At 47.6% G+C, this 12,945-nt stretch overlaps 1 pseudogene; it reads left to right on the forward strand.

The window, feature by feature from the left end:
• The first annotated feature begins 5,258 nt into the window (after positions 1 to 5,258).
• LOC148453695 (gamma-crystallin-3-like) lies at positions 5,259 to 6,008 on the forward strand (annotated as a pseudogene).
• Positions 6,009 to 12,945: the final 6,937 nt, after the last annotated feature.

Raw genomic sequence — 12,945 nt, forward strand, 5'->3', positions numbered from 1 at the left:
GAAGAGATAGGGGAGGCCAGGAGATTCTGGGGATAAATAGGGACATAATATAGTGCACCTGAGAGAGGGCCATGGCCTCATGGGGAAGGGCCAGGGAAGAGATAGGGGAGGCCAGGAGATTCTGGGGATAAATAGGGACATAATATAGTGCACCTGAGAGAGGGCCATGGCCTCATGGGGAAGGGCCAGGGAAGAGATAGGGGAGGCCAGGAGATTCTGGGGATAAATAGGGACATAATATAGTGCACCTGAGAGAGGGCCATGGCCTCATGGGGAAGGGCCAGGGAAGAGATAGGGGAGGCCAGGAGATTCTGGGGATAAATAGGGACATAATATAGTGCACCTGAGAGAGGGCCATGGCCTCATGGGGAAGGGCCAGGGAAGAGATAGGGGAGGCCAGGAGATTCTGGGGATAAATAGGGACATAATATAGTGCACCTGAGAGAGGGCCATGGCCTCATGGGGAAGGGCCAGGGAAGAGATAGGGGAGGCCAGGAGATGCTGGGGATAAATAGGGACATAATATAGTGCACCTGAGAGAGGGCCATGGCCTCATGGGGAAGGGCCAGGGAAGAGATAGGGGAGGCCAGGAGATTCTGGGGATAAATAGGGACATAATATAGTGCACCTGAGAGAGGGCCATGGCCTCATGGGGAAGGGCCAGGGAAGAGATAGGGGAGGCCAGGAGATTCTGGGGATAAATAGGGACATAATATAGTGCACCTGAGAGAGGGCCATGGCCTCATGGGGAAGGGCCAGGGAAGAGATAGGGGAGGCCAGGAGATTCTGGGGATAAATAGGGACATAATATAGTGCACCGGAGAGAGGGCCATGGCCTCATGGGGAAGGGCCAGGGAAGAGATAGGGGAGGCCAGGAGATGCTGGGGATAAATAGGGACATAATATAGTGCACCTGAGGGAGGTCCATGGCCTCATGGGGAAGGGCCAGGGAAGAGATAGGGGAGGCCAGGAGATGCTGGGGATAAATAGGGACATAATATAGTGCACCTGAGAGAGGGCCATGGCCTCATGGGGAAGGGCAAGGGAAGAGATAGGGGAGGCCAGGAGATGCTGGGGATAAATAGGGACATAATATAGTGCACCTGAGAGAGGGCCATGGCCTCATGGGGAAGGGCCAGGGAAGAGATAGGGGAGGCCAGGAGATGCTGGGGATAAATAGGGACATAATATAGTGCACCTGAGAGAGGGCCATGGCCTCATGGGGAAGGGCCAGGGAAGAGATAGGGGAGGCCAGGAGATGCTGGGGATAAATAGGGACATAATATAGTGCACCTGAGAGAGGGCCATGGCCTCATGGGGAAGGGCCAGGGAAGAGATAGGGGAGGCCAGGAGATGCTGGGGATAAATAGGGACATAATATAGTGCACCTGAGAGAGGGCCATGGCCTCATGGGGAAGGGCCAGGGAAGAGATAGGGGAGGCCAGGAGATTCTGGGGATAAATAGGGACATAATATAGTGCACCTGAGAGAGAGCCATGGCCTCATGGGGAAGGGCCAGGGAAGAGATAGGGGAGGCCAGGAGATTCTGGGGATAAATCGGGACATAATATAGTGCACCGGAGAGAGGGCCATGGCCTCATGGGGAAGGGCCAGGGAAGAGATAGGGGAGGCCAGGAGATGCTGGGGATAAATAGGGACATAATATAGTGCACCTGAGAGAGGGCCATGGCCTCATAGGGAAGGGCCAGGGAAGAGATAGGGGAGGCCAGGAGATTCTGGGGATAAATAGGGACATAATATAGTGCACCGGAGAGAGGGCCATGGCCTCATTGGGAAGGGCCAGGGAAGAGATAGGGGAGGCCAGGAGATGCTGGGGATAAATAGGGACATAATATAGTGCACCGGAGAGAGGGCCATGGCCTCATGGGGAAGGGCCAGGGAAGAGATAGGGGAGGCCAGGAGATTCTGGGGATCAATAGGGACATAATATAGTGCACCTGAGAGAGGTCCATGGCCTCATGGGGAAGGGCCAGGGAAGAGATAGGGGAGGCCAGGAGATGCTGGGGATAAATAGGGACATAATATAGTGCACCTGAGAGAGGGCCATGGCCTCATGGGGAAGGGCAAGGGAAGAGATAGGGGAGGCCAGGAGATGCTGGGCATAAATAGGGACATAATATAGTGCACCTGAGAGAGGGCCATGGCCTCATGGGGAAGGGCCAGGGAAGAGATAGGGGAGGCCAGGAGATGCTGGGGATAAATAGGGACATAATATAGTGCACCTGAGAGAGGGCCATGTCCTCATGGGGAAGGGCCAGGGAAGAGATAGGGGAGGCCAGGAGATGCTGGGTATAAATAGGGACATAATATAGTGCACCTGACAGAGGGCCATGGCCTCATGGGGAAGGGCCAGGGAAGAGATAGGGGAGGCCAGGAGATGCTGGGGATAAATAGGGACATAATATAGTGCACCTGACAGAGGGCCATGGCCTCATGGGGAAGGGGCAGGGAAGAGATAGGGGAGGCCAGGAGATGCTGGGGATAAATAGGGACATAATATAGTACACCTGACAGAGGGCCATGGCCTCATGGGGAAGGGCCAGGGAAGAGATAGGGGAGGCCAGGAGATTCTGGGGATAAATAGGGACATAATATAGTGCACCTGAGAGAGGTCCATGGCCTCATGGGGAAGGGCCAGGGAAGAGATAGGGGAGGCCAGGAGATGCTGGGGATAAATAGGGACATAATATAGTGCACCTGAGAGAGGGCCATGGCCTCATGGGGAAGGGCCAGGGAAGAGATAGGGGAGGCCAGGAGATGCTGGGGATAAATAGGGACATAATATAGTGCACCTGAGAGAGGGCCATGGCCTCATTGGGAAGGGCCAGGGAAGAGATAGGGGAGGCCAGGAGATGCTGGGGATAAATAGGGACATAATATAGTGCACCTGAGAGAGGGCCATGGCCTAATGGGGAAGGGCCAGGGAAGAGATAGGGGAGGCCAGGAGATGCTGGGGATAAATAGGGACATAATATAGTGCACCTGAGAGAGGGCCATGGCCTCATGGGGAAGGGCCAGGGAAGAGATAGGGGAGGCCAGGAGATGCTGGGGATAAATAGGGACATAATATAGTGCACCTGAGAGAGGGCCATGGCCTCATGGGGAAGGGCCAGGGAAGAGATAGGGGAGGCCAGGAGATGCTGGGGATAAATAGGGAGATAATATAGTGCACCTGAGAGAGGGCCATGGCCTCATGGGGAAGGGCCAGGGAAAAGATAGGGGAGGCCATGAAATGCTGGGGATAAATAGGGACATAATATAGTGCACCTGAGAGAGGGCCATGGCCTCATGGGGAAGGGCCAGGGAAGAGATAGGGGAGGCCAGGAGATGCTGGGGATAAATAGGGACATAATATAGTGCACCTGAGAGAGGGCCATGGCCTCATGGGGAAGGGCCAGGGAAGAGATAGGGGAGGCCAGGAGATTCTGGGGATAAATAGGGACATAATATAGTGCACCTGAGAGAGGGCCATGGCCTCATGGGGAAGGGCCAGGGAAGAGATAGGGGAGGCCAGGAGATGCTGGGGATAAAAGAAGATGAAGCTACAAGTGAGAATGGTAATAAACAGGAAAATTGACAGGCCCAACTAGCGCCCCCTGTCTTGCAGTGCCCTATGCCATGGCACTGGTCGCTCTACCCTAGTTACGGCCCTGCCACTATATCTGTGCAGTTCTGCCACTGTTCATAAAGCATTATTATTTATTTTGAGACTATTCGTTTTCTCTTTTATTCACATACATTTACATTGTCTCTCAGAGTTGCTCAAGTTTAGCTGAACAGGTTTATTTGCTGCAAATGCAACAGACAAAGCACAAAGGCCTATACTGCACAAGGGCCTATACTGCACAAGGGCCTATACTGCACAAGGGCCTATACTGCACAAGGGCCTATACTGCACAAGGGCCTATACTGCACAAGGGCCTATACCACACAAGGGCCTATACTGCACAAGGGCCTATACCACACAAGGGCCTATACCGCACAAGGGCCTATACTGCACAAGGGCCTATACTGCACAAGGGCCTATACCGCACAAGGGCCTATACCACACAAGGGCCTATACCGCACAAGGGCCTATACCGCACAAGGGCCTATACTGCACAAGGGCCTATACTGCACAAGGGCCTATACTGCACAAGGGCCTATACCACACAAAGGCCTATACTGCACAAGGGCCTATACTGCACAAGGGCCTATACTGCACAAGGGCCTATAATGCACAAGGGCCTATACTGCACAAAGGCCTATACTGCACAAGGGCCTATACTGCACAAGGGCCTATATCACACAAGGGCCTATATCACACAAGGGCCTATACTGCACAAAGGCCTATACCACACAAAGGCCTATACTGCACAAGGGCCTATACTGCACAAGGGCCTATAATGCACAAGGGCCTATACCACACAAAGGCCTATATCGCACAAGGGCCTATACTGCACAAGGGCCTATATCACACAAGGGCCTATACCGCACAAGGGCCTATATCGCACAAGGGCCTATAATGCACAAGGGCCTATACTGTACAAGGGCCTATACCACACAAGGGCCTATACCACACAAGGGCCTATACCGCACAAGGGCCTACACCGCACAAGGGCCTATATCGCACAAGGGCCTATAATGCACAAGGGCCTATACTGTACAAGGGCCTATAACGCACAACAGTCTAAGGATTTCTGCTATCACACCTGCCGATAACACGTTCTGCAATCCATGAAAGGTGATGTTCTCAGTAAGCGTACCAATGCAACAGCGGCAAGAGCGAGTAATGACTAGTCACGTACACAGACAATAGGCCTATACATTTTCTATAGTTGACAGAAAAAAATGGCTCAGCTTTCCTTGCGTTGTAACACAAACATCAGCAATAACCCATATATAAAGAACCTTCCACTATGGCTCTGAAACAGATCCCACACTTGCCCGTCAGATCTCCAGCCAGGATGGTTAAGGTAAGCCACATTTATCTCACGGTCACAAAATGGGATGGACTATTAAATCATTATTAAAATATGTTCTTCTATAATTTTTAAAAACTAGGATATTTACTTCAGAAACATGTTTATATACAGTAGCTATTTTAGAAATATATTTTGTCTCCTCACCATTTATAAATAAGTGGGGAGGTAACATGCAGGATCATTTAAAAAAAATGTTTTATGGAAAATTAAAAAAAGTACTTTACGGCATAGATAACAAACGCAAATTACATTATATATTCATTTCAAAACACAATGGACCTTCCACAGATCATCTTCTACGAGGATAAAAATCTCCAAGGTCGCGTCTTTGAGCGTAGCTCTGATTGCTTTGATTTGTCCGCATACTTCAATCGCTGTAACTCCATCCGAGTGGATAAAGGGAACTGGATCCTGTATGAGCAACCCAACTACAGGGGGCACCAGTACTACCTGAGGAAAGGAGAGTACCCCGACTTCCAGCAGTGGTTGGGGTACAATGACTCCATCAGATCCTGCCGCCTGAGTACATTTGGATTTATTATATACTCGTTGCCATTGCAAATTTCTGATAAGTATTTATGTAATGTGAACTCTCTGAAATGTGCTATATAGTTACATTTAAATGTCATTTGATGCATAAATTTAGGTTTGCAATGTGTCCTTCATCTGCTAAATTTTTGTATTCATTTACCCTCCAGCAAATGGTTTTGCTGTAACTGTATCATTAATTTAGCTAAGTTCATCTATTTTGCTTGAATATAGCACAGCGGATCATTCAGACTGAGGGTCTATGAGAAAGAAGACTATAAAGGTCAGATGATGGAGTTTACTGAAGATTGTCCCCATGTCTATGAGCAGTTCCGATCCTGTCACGTGCACGATGGGTACTGGGTGTTCTATGAGGAGCCCAACTACCGGGGGCGCCAGTATTATCTGAGACCAGGAAATTACCAGAGATTCAGCGACTGGGGTGCTGCTAATCACAGAATTGGTTCCTTCAGGCGAATCCAGTATCTGTATTAAACAAAATAAAATGTACATATGAAGCTGTTTCTAACATTAAATAAACTTATTCATCATTATTTAATTTTTTGTCTTATTATTATTATTAACTTTTATTTATATGGCGCCACAAGTGTTCCGCAGCGCCTTACATGGTACATAAACTAATAAGTGAACAAGAAACAAGTAACTTACAGTACATTACAGTGAAGGACAAGGACATTATATACATACAGTAGCTGCAATAGTGATTAAAACACTCACAATAAGCAGCAGGGAGTTGGCAGTCACGTGTTAGGTGCCCTTGTGGGGAGTAAGGAGTAAAAGAAAGTGTAATGAGAAGCACATGAGGGAAGAGGGTCCTGCTCGTGAGAGCTTACATTCTAAGGGGGAGGGGCAGACAGACAGGCGTGACACAGAAGGGGAGGGGCAGACAGACAGGCGTGACACAGAAGGGGAGGGGCAGACAGACAGGCGTGACACAGAAGGGGAGGGGCAGACAGACAGGGGTGACACAGAAGGGGAGGGGCAGACAGACAGGCATGACACAGAAGGGGAGGGGCAGACAGACAGGCATGACACAGAAGGGGAGGGGCAGACAGACAGGGGTGACACAGAAGGGGAGGGGCAGACAGACAGGCGTGACACAGAAGGGGAGGGGCAGACAGACAGGCGTGACACAGAAGGGGAGGGGCAGACAGACAGGCATGACACAGAAGGGGAGGGGCAGACAGACAGGGGTGACACAGAAGGGGAGGGGCAGACAGACAGGCATGACACAGAAGGGGAGGGGCAGACAGACAGGCATGACACAGAAGGGGAGGGGCAGACAGGTGTGACACAGAAGGGGAGGGGCAGACAGACAGGCGTGACACAGAAGGGGAGGGGCAGACAGACAGGCGTGAGACAGAAGGGGAGGGGCAGACAGACAGGCGTGACACAGAAGGGGAGGGGCAGACAGACAGGTGTGACACAGAAGGGGAGGGGCAGACAGACAGGTGTGACACAGAAGGGGAGGGGCAGACAGACAGGCGTGACACAGAAGGGGAAGATAGGGAGGAAAGAGCATGAGGTGGGTTAGGATGAGAGCTGGAAGGCTATGATGAAGTAGTAGTGGGTCTTGTGAGCCCTTTTGAAGATTTGTAGGGAGGTGGAGACTCTGATAGGGAGAGGGAGAGAGTTCCAAAGGTAGGGAGCAGTACGGCTTATTATTATTGTGCATTATTATAACGAAAGTTGCCATGAAAATGACATTAACTACCTAAAAAGATAGAGAGTAACAAATAAAGAAACATTATGACAGATGGGCTGAGTATAAAGTTTATTTTCTGTTGCAGTTCCCAATTACTGACTGTTTAATCTGTGACACCATCATGTAATACAAATATACTTAATGTGTGTGGGTAAGTACCTATTAAGGGCCTTAATCAGAGTAACTTATTTTGCCGATATGAGCGCACTTGGCCGATGTTCTGTGCATGTCTCCTGATTGTTATCGCACCGAGACACGGTACTGAAAGCCATTTTAAGATTATCATGAAAAAGAACATTACTTCTATATACTGTACATGGCAGTGTCACAAGGACATCAAAAATTATCTCTGTCCAAATGTTACCCCAATGGTGACCCTGTGATCAAAAGCACAATATTGATGGAAGTGGTTGATGGAGAATGACATGACTTGTGCAGAGTACCTGGTATAGGGCCAGTCAGACAACAACTGATGATAACATTCCTGTCAGCAAAATACAAGTTCAGATATAGTGGATAAAACAACACAAACACTGGAGCATCAAAACCATTTCCTGGTCTGATGAACCCCAGTTTCTGCTACATAATACAGGGAATACAAATACGATGGTTCTAAACCCGACAGCAGCATCCCGGCAGAGGAGGAAATCCCGATCGCCAAAGGTAAGATTTACTAACCTAATTCTCCCCCCTAACCCTAATTCTCCCCCCCAAATGCCTAACCCTAATCCCCCCTCTAAGTGCCTAAACCTAACCCCCCCTTCCCCGCCACCTAAACCTGTCCCACGGGGGAGTGCCTAACCCTAACCTGCTCCCGGGGGTGCCTAACCCTAACCCCACCTTCCCCTAGCCTAAACCTAACCTCCCTGGGGGGTGTCCCCCCCCCGCGTGGCTGTCCACCCCTGGCGCCCGGCTTACCTTCAATCGGCAAGCCGGGTGTCCCGGCGTAGGTAAAATGACAGGCGTTGGGAGTTTGATGCCTGTCATTTAGCCGTTGCCGAGATTAGACAGTCGGAAAGCCGGCGGTCGGGATTCCGTCCATCAGCTTCCCGACTACTTTCGTAAATACAAATAGCAGGATGGGAATATATGAAACCATTTAAGCAGACTCTTAACAGTGGTAAAGTGTTATTCATTTATTAAAGAGACCTTTATTACAGTGGTATTTATAGACAAATACAGTGATTGGATTTTCACTTACATATCAGGGTATAAATATCCCTAAAACATAATTTTTATGCTTTGCTTTACAAATTAAAGTAGTAAATAAATGTTCAGCCTCTGCTCTCAGATTTGGCAATGTATTAAATAATACTATTAAATTATCCTAAAACTTTATTCACTTTAAAATGCTTTCTGCATAAAACTAGAGCACGCACACAAATAAGCCTCACCATATAACACAAAACAATCACCGGACATACTGTACTGTAGTCAACATAAATTCAAGGCAGAATTACTTTAAGTAACCAAATTTCTTAACTACCGAATACCACTGTGAAATATTTAAATATAACTTGAAACATAGTAGTATCTACATACTGTAAGTTAAGGCTGACACTATATCCCTCTTCGCTGCTCAAACATTTTTGGCAATGTTTTGTGCTGGTCACATTACAATATCAATATCAGTATTTGATTACGCAGAACCCACACAAATGACTCTTTTTCTCAGAATGATTTCATTTCCATAAAATAGCATTCATTTGCTTATTTCTCCTCGCACAACAAAGACAATCTACTGAAAGTGGCCAGAAAACAGTTGTTTAAAGAAATTGCCAGAAAAGGGACTAAAAGCCAATGTGTGTATTTTGGCCCTGATTCAGAGCCGTTTGCTAGAGGCAGTACGCTCGTTGCGTTCCGATGTTGAGTAACCGCGCATGCGTCGGTGTTACACTGCGCATGTGCGTACGGCAGATTGCGAGTTTTTTTTGGTCTCGTTCATCAAATAGCGTACAGGAAGTGACATGTCAAATGTGATTGACAGAACAGGCCGTTTTTGGGCGTTGACGGGGGTGGAGATGGAAAAACGCAGGCGTGGCGAGGCGTTTTTGGGGCGTACATACATTAACAAATGCGAACGTCAAATGTGTTCGTACCAACTCATACGTCACTGGATGATCCTCTTTCCCTTCAAAATGCTCGCACAGCTTAGGGGCTGGATAACTCGACCACAGTGGCGATGGCCTTCTCCTCCGTCCCGGCACTCCACGATGTTGCATCGATTAATCACGGCTTGTCAGAAACTCAATTAGTGTTGGATTGAAAACCGGCTTGGTATGTGTTTGGAAAGCAGTTTTTTTGGATAGCACAAAACCGAACGCAGGTGGAAATCATAGCTACTAATGTCAGGATTACACAATCAATTAGCGTACATTTGTGGGGGTGTATTTTGGCCGCAATGTGTTCGTTTTTGGACTATTGTAACAATAATGTCATCATGTTTAGGTTTGGTCCCTCATTTTGTGTTTGCAAGGTGTTTTTTACTCCTTAGGTAAAGTTTTAAACGTTCCTTAACAAGCACTCTTTTTACAATGTGTAATTTGTGTTTTTGAACGTTGTTGGCTTTTGGGCCAGGATTAAAAGTAACCCATTTTGTCAAGAATTTCAGAATACAAAGTCGTAAATTTCTGGTAAATTTATATGTAACCACCCATAAATAAAAACACATATTGAACTACAACATTTTGGGCACTGTTCCACAATATTTATTAATTGTGCAAACAATAAATTTTGAATAAACGTAAATGTAAAAATTAAAAACAATTCACAAGAAAGGAGAGGGAAGTTTTGGCCAGAAAGGAATATGAGGCAAGCACAGAAGGAGTGTGGGAAAAGTAGCCAATGGTGTCAGCGTTTTTTCGCCCGTTTGGCTGGGGGAGGGAGGGCGCCAGACCGGGTCCGGGATGTCATCGGGCTGGCCTGTCCAGAGGCAGATGTTGTGGCCTCTGGACTAGGCACAGGGCTAGGCACATTTGGAGGATTGGCTGATGTTGTGCCAGAGGTGGAGGATCCTTATGTTCCGGCAGGAAGGGAGGTCGGCTCCACCATGTGCTGGCGAACGAGCTGCTCCAGGGCAGTGGCGATGCGGATGTTGGCCCTGGTATTTTCCGACAGGGCCTGACCAATGGTCACGTTGGCCGCAGCATTTTGCTCCAGGGCCTCAGCCACCCGTACCAGACTGGCGTCCATCCTCTGCAGAATCTCCGTATAGAAATCCGATTTTAAATTGAGTTCTGTGAGGAGGGACACTGCCTGCGAGGGGGATTGCCCTGGACTGGCTTCTGCAGGATCCTCAGCCGGATGTACTGGTTCCTCCCCTGCAGAGCCAGCAGAAATTCTGCGGCCAAGGCTCCCCTCTGGAGCAGACTCATCCGCCTGTGTCTCTGTTGGAAAAATGAGAAAAGACTCACATTAGAATCGACATATTGGCACAATAACATTTCACAGTTGGTGACATCACAACATTTACCTGGGACAACATGAGGAGCCGCAAAGTCTGGCATGTCCGTATCCATGTTGGACACGCCAAACACCTCCACAGGCTGCACACACCCCTGTGCCAGCTCTTCTAAATCTGTAAACTCCAATGACACAGGGGTGGGACCTCCACCTGTCCCCCTTGCATGCCTAGCCTTGTGTGCCATTTTTTGTTTCAGGCGATATTTGAAGTCTTGCCATCTGTGGGTTAAATTGGAACCATTACTTTTTATTTGATTTGGTTGTTGGTTTTAGGGTGGTCAAGTGTTTACTTACCGCCGTTTGACATCCCGGGCTAGACGGACATAATCCCCCACCCTATTGACATCCACGGCTACCTCTTCCCACATTCTCCACTTCTGGCTTGCACTCATATTCCTGTCTGCCTGTGGCAGGATGTCCACACACTTCTGTATCAAAACCTCCATCTCCTTTCTTGTGAATTGTGGCTGCCTTTTCTTTTTGGCAGCTTTGCCCGGATTACTAGGCCCAGCAGCCTCTTCCATGTCATCCTCCTCACCTATTTGGGGTAATTTGAAGAAATCTCAACTTGCCAACTTGCAGAATAATATGTTTATAATTAATCATTGAGTCAAAATGCATGAAATAGTTACCGCGGGACTGTTGTCCATTGTTTTCCTGGTCTGTATCCATGTGTGTTGTTCCAACTCCAAATACACCAGAATTGTGTTTTTGTCTCGTGACGAATTTATACATGCATCCTTATTTTGCGGCCGCATCATTGATTGTGCGTTCCTCTGATCCTTCCTTAATTTGGGCGGGAAACTAAACACTATTTATGGGTTGTGGCGTTTCGACTCGAGGTGGCGTTTATTGAATGTTGGAGGTTACGTTGGTTGGAGTTGATTGTTGGCTGGTTTAGGAGATAGCGTTTATTGAGTTTTTTTCTTGGGGTAGCGGTTTTTCTTGGTTTTCCGTTCCTTTTTTTTCACTTTTGTTTTTTTGGCTCGTTTCCAGTTTTGGTAAGTTTGGTGAATTATAACTTCGGGGAAATTTGTCTCTCATTGTGGTGTTAATTTTTCTAATATGTTTTTTCTGTCATTTCATCTCTCTTAGGTTTTTTTTTGGCTCTGCCCCAAAGACATTTTGGTCTGGTTTCTTAGCTATTAGCTCTTGGTAAGTTCATGTGTTAAATTGTTTAGGGGTTGTTCTTGTTTGTCTGTACGCAACTTTGGTTGGCCTTCCACATGTTACGTTGTTTTTGGCCAAATCGCAATCTGTGATTTTTGTTACTTTTTTTGTCGGCGCTATTGTGCCCTGTATTTGCGAACTAATTAGCGCATTTTTACTACTTACTATAGTGCCCTGTATTTGCGAAATAATTAGCGCATTTTTACTACTTACTATTGTGCCCTGTATTTGCGAAATAATTAGCGCATTTTTACTACTTACTATTGTGCCCTGTATTTGATGTATATTTTTGATGTTATTATTTGCAGTTACAACATATCATGACAATACCCCGGCATGTAAGCATCAATGGATGGTATTTGAAAGCAAAGTTACATATATTTTTTTATTGTTTGTTGTAAAAAGGCTGACCTTCCAATGTTGTCATTTCAAGTTGATTTGGGTCGGATTGTTCTGGCCCTGCTCCCGGAAGCCGACCAACCTCAATCTCGTCCCAGGCGTAGGCATCGTAGGCGTGGAAGGCCCCAGATATTTCGAACACGTGTCACCCTTTTTGGAATGCCAGATGATGAGGTTTTAAGATGATACCGTCTTCCTCCAAAAATCATCATAGACACTCTCTCATTAATAGAGAGTGATCTTGAGCGGCAAATTGACAGTCCTACAGCAATTCCACCACTTACGCAATTAATGGCGGTGTTACATTTCTGTGCCTCAGGATCGTTCCAAACAACGGTGGGAATAGTGGCGGGCATCTCACAATCCTCCTTTTCCCGGATCCTGAGGGCAGTGATGGAGGCACTTTTCAAGCACCTCCATCATTTTATTCAAATGCCTTTGGATATGGGTGCCCTTAGTGTGGCCAAGGCCAATTTTTACCAAATAGCTGGCTTCCCACACATGATAGGGGTTGTGGATGGTACTCACATACCACTTCAGCCTCCAGCACGGCTGGAGGCAATATTTAGAAACCGTAAACACTATCACTCCCTGAATGTAATGGTGGTATGTGATGCCTCCCTCCAGATCCTGTCCCTGAATGCAAAATTACCAGGAAGTGCACATGACTCCTTC

Source organism: Taudactylus pleione, unplaced genomic scaffold (genome assembly GCF_031769625.1).
Source record: "Taudactylus pleione unplaced genomic scaffold, aTauple2 ptg001109l, whole genome shotgun sequence".
NCBI lineage: Eukaryota > Metazoa > Chordata > Amphibia > Anura > Myobatrachidae > Taudactylus > Taudactylus pleione.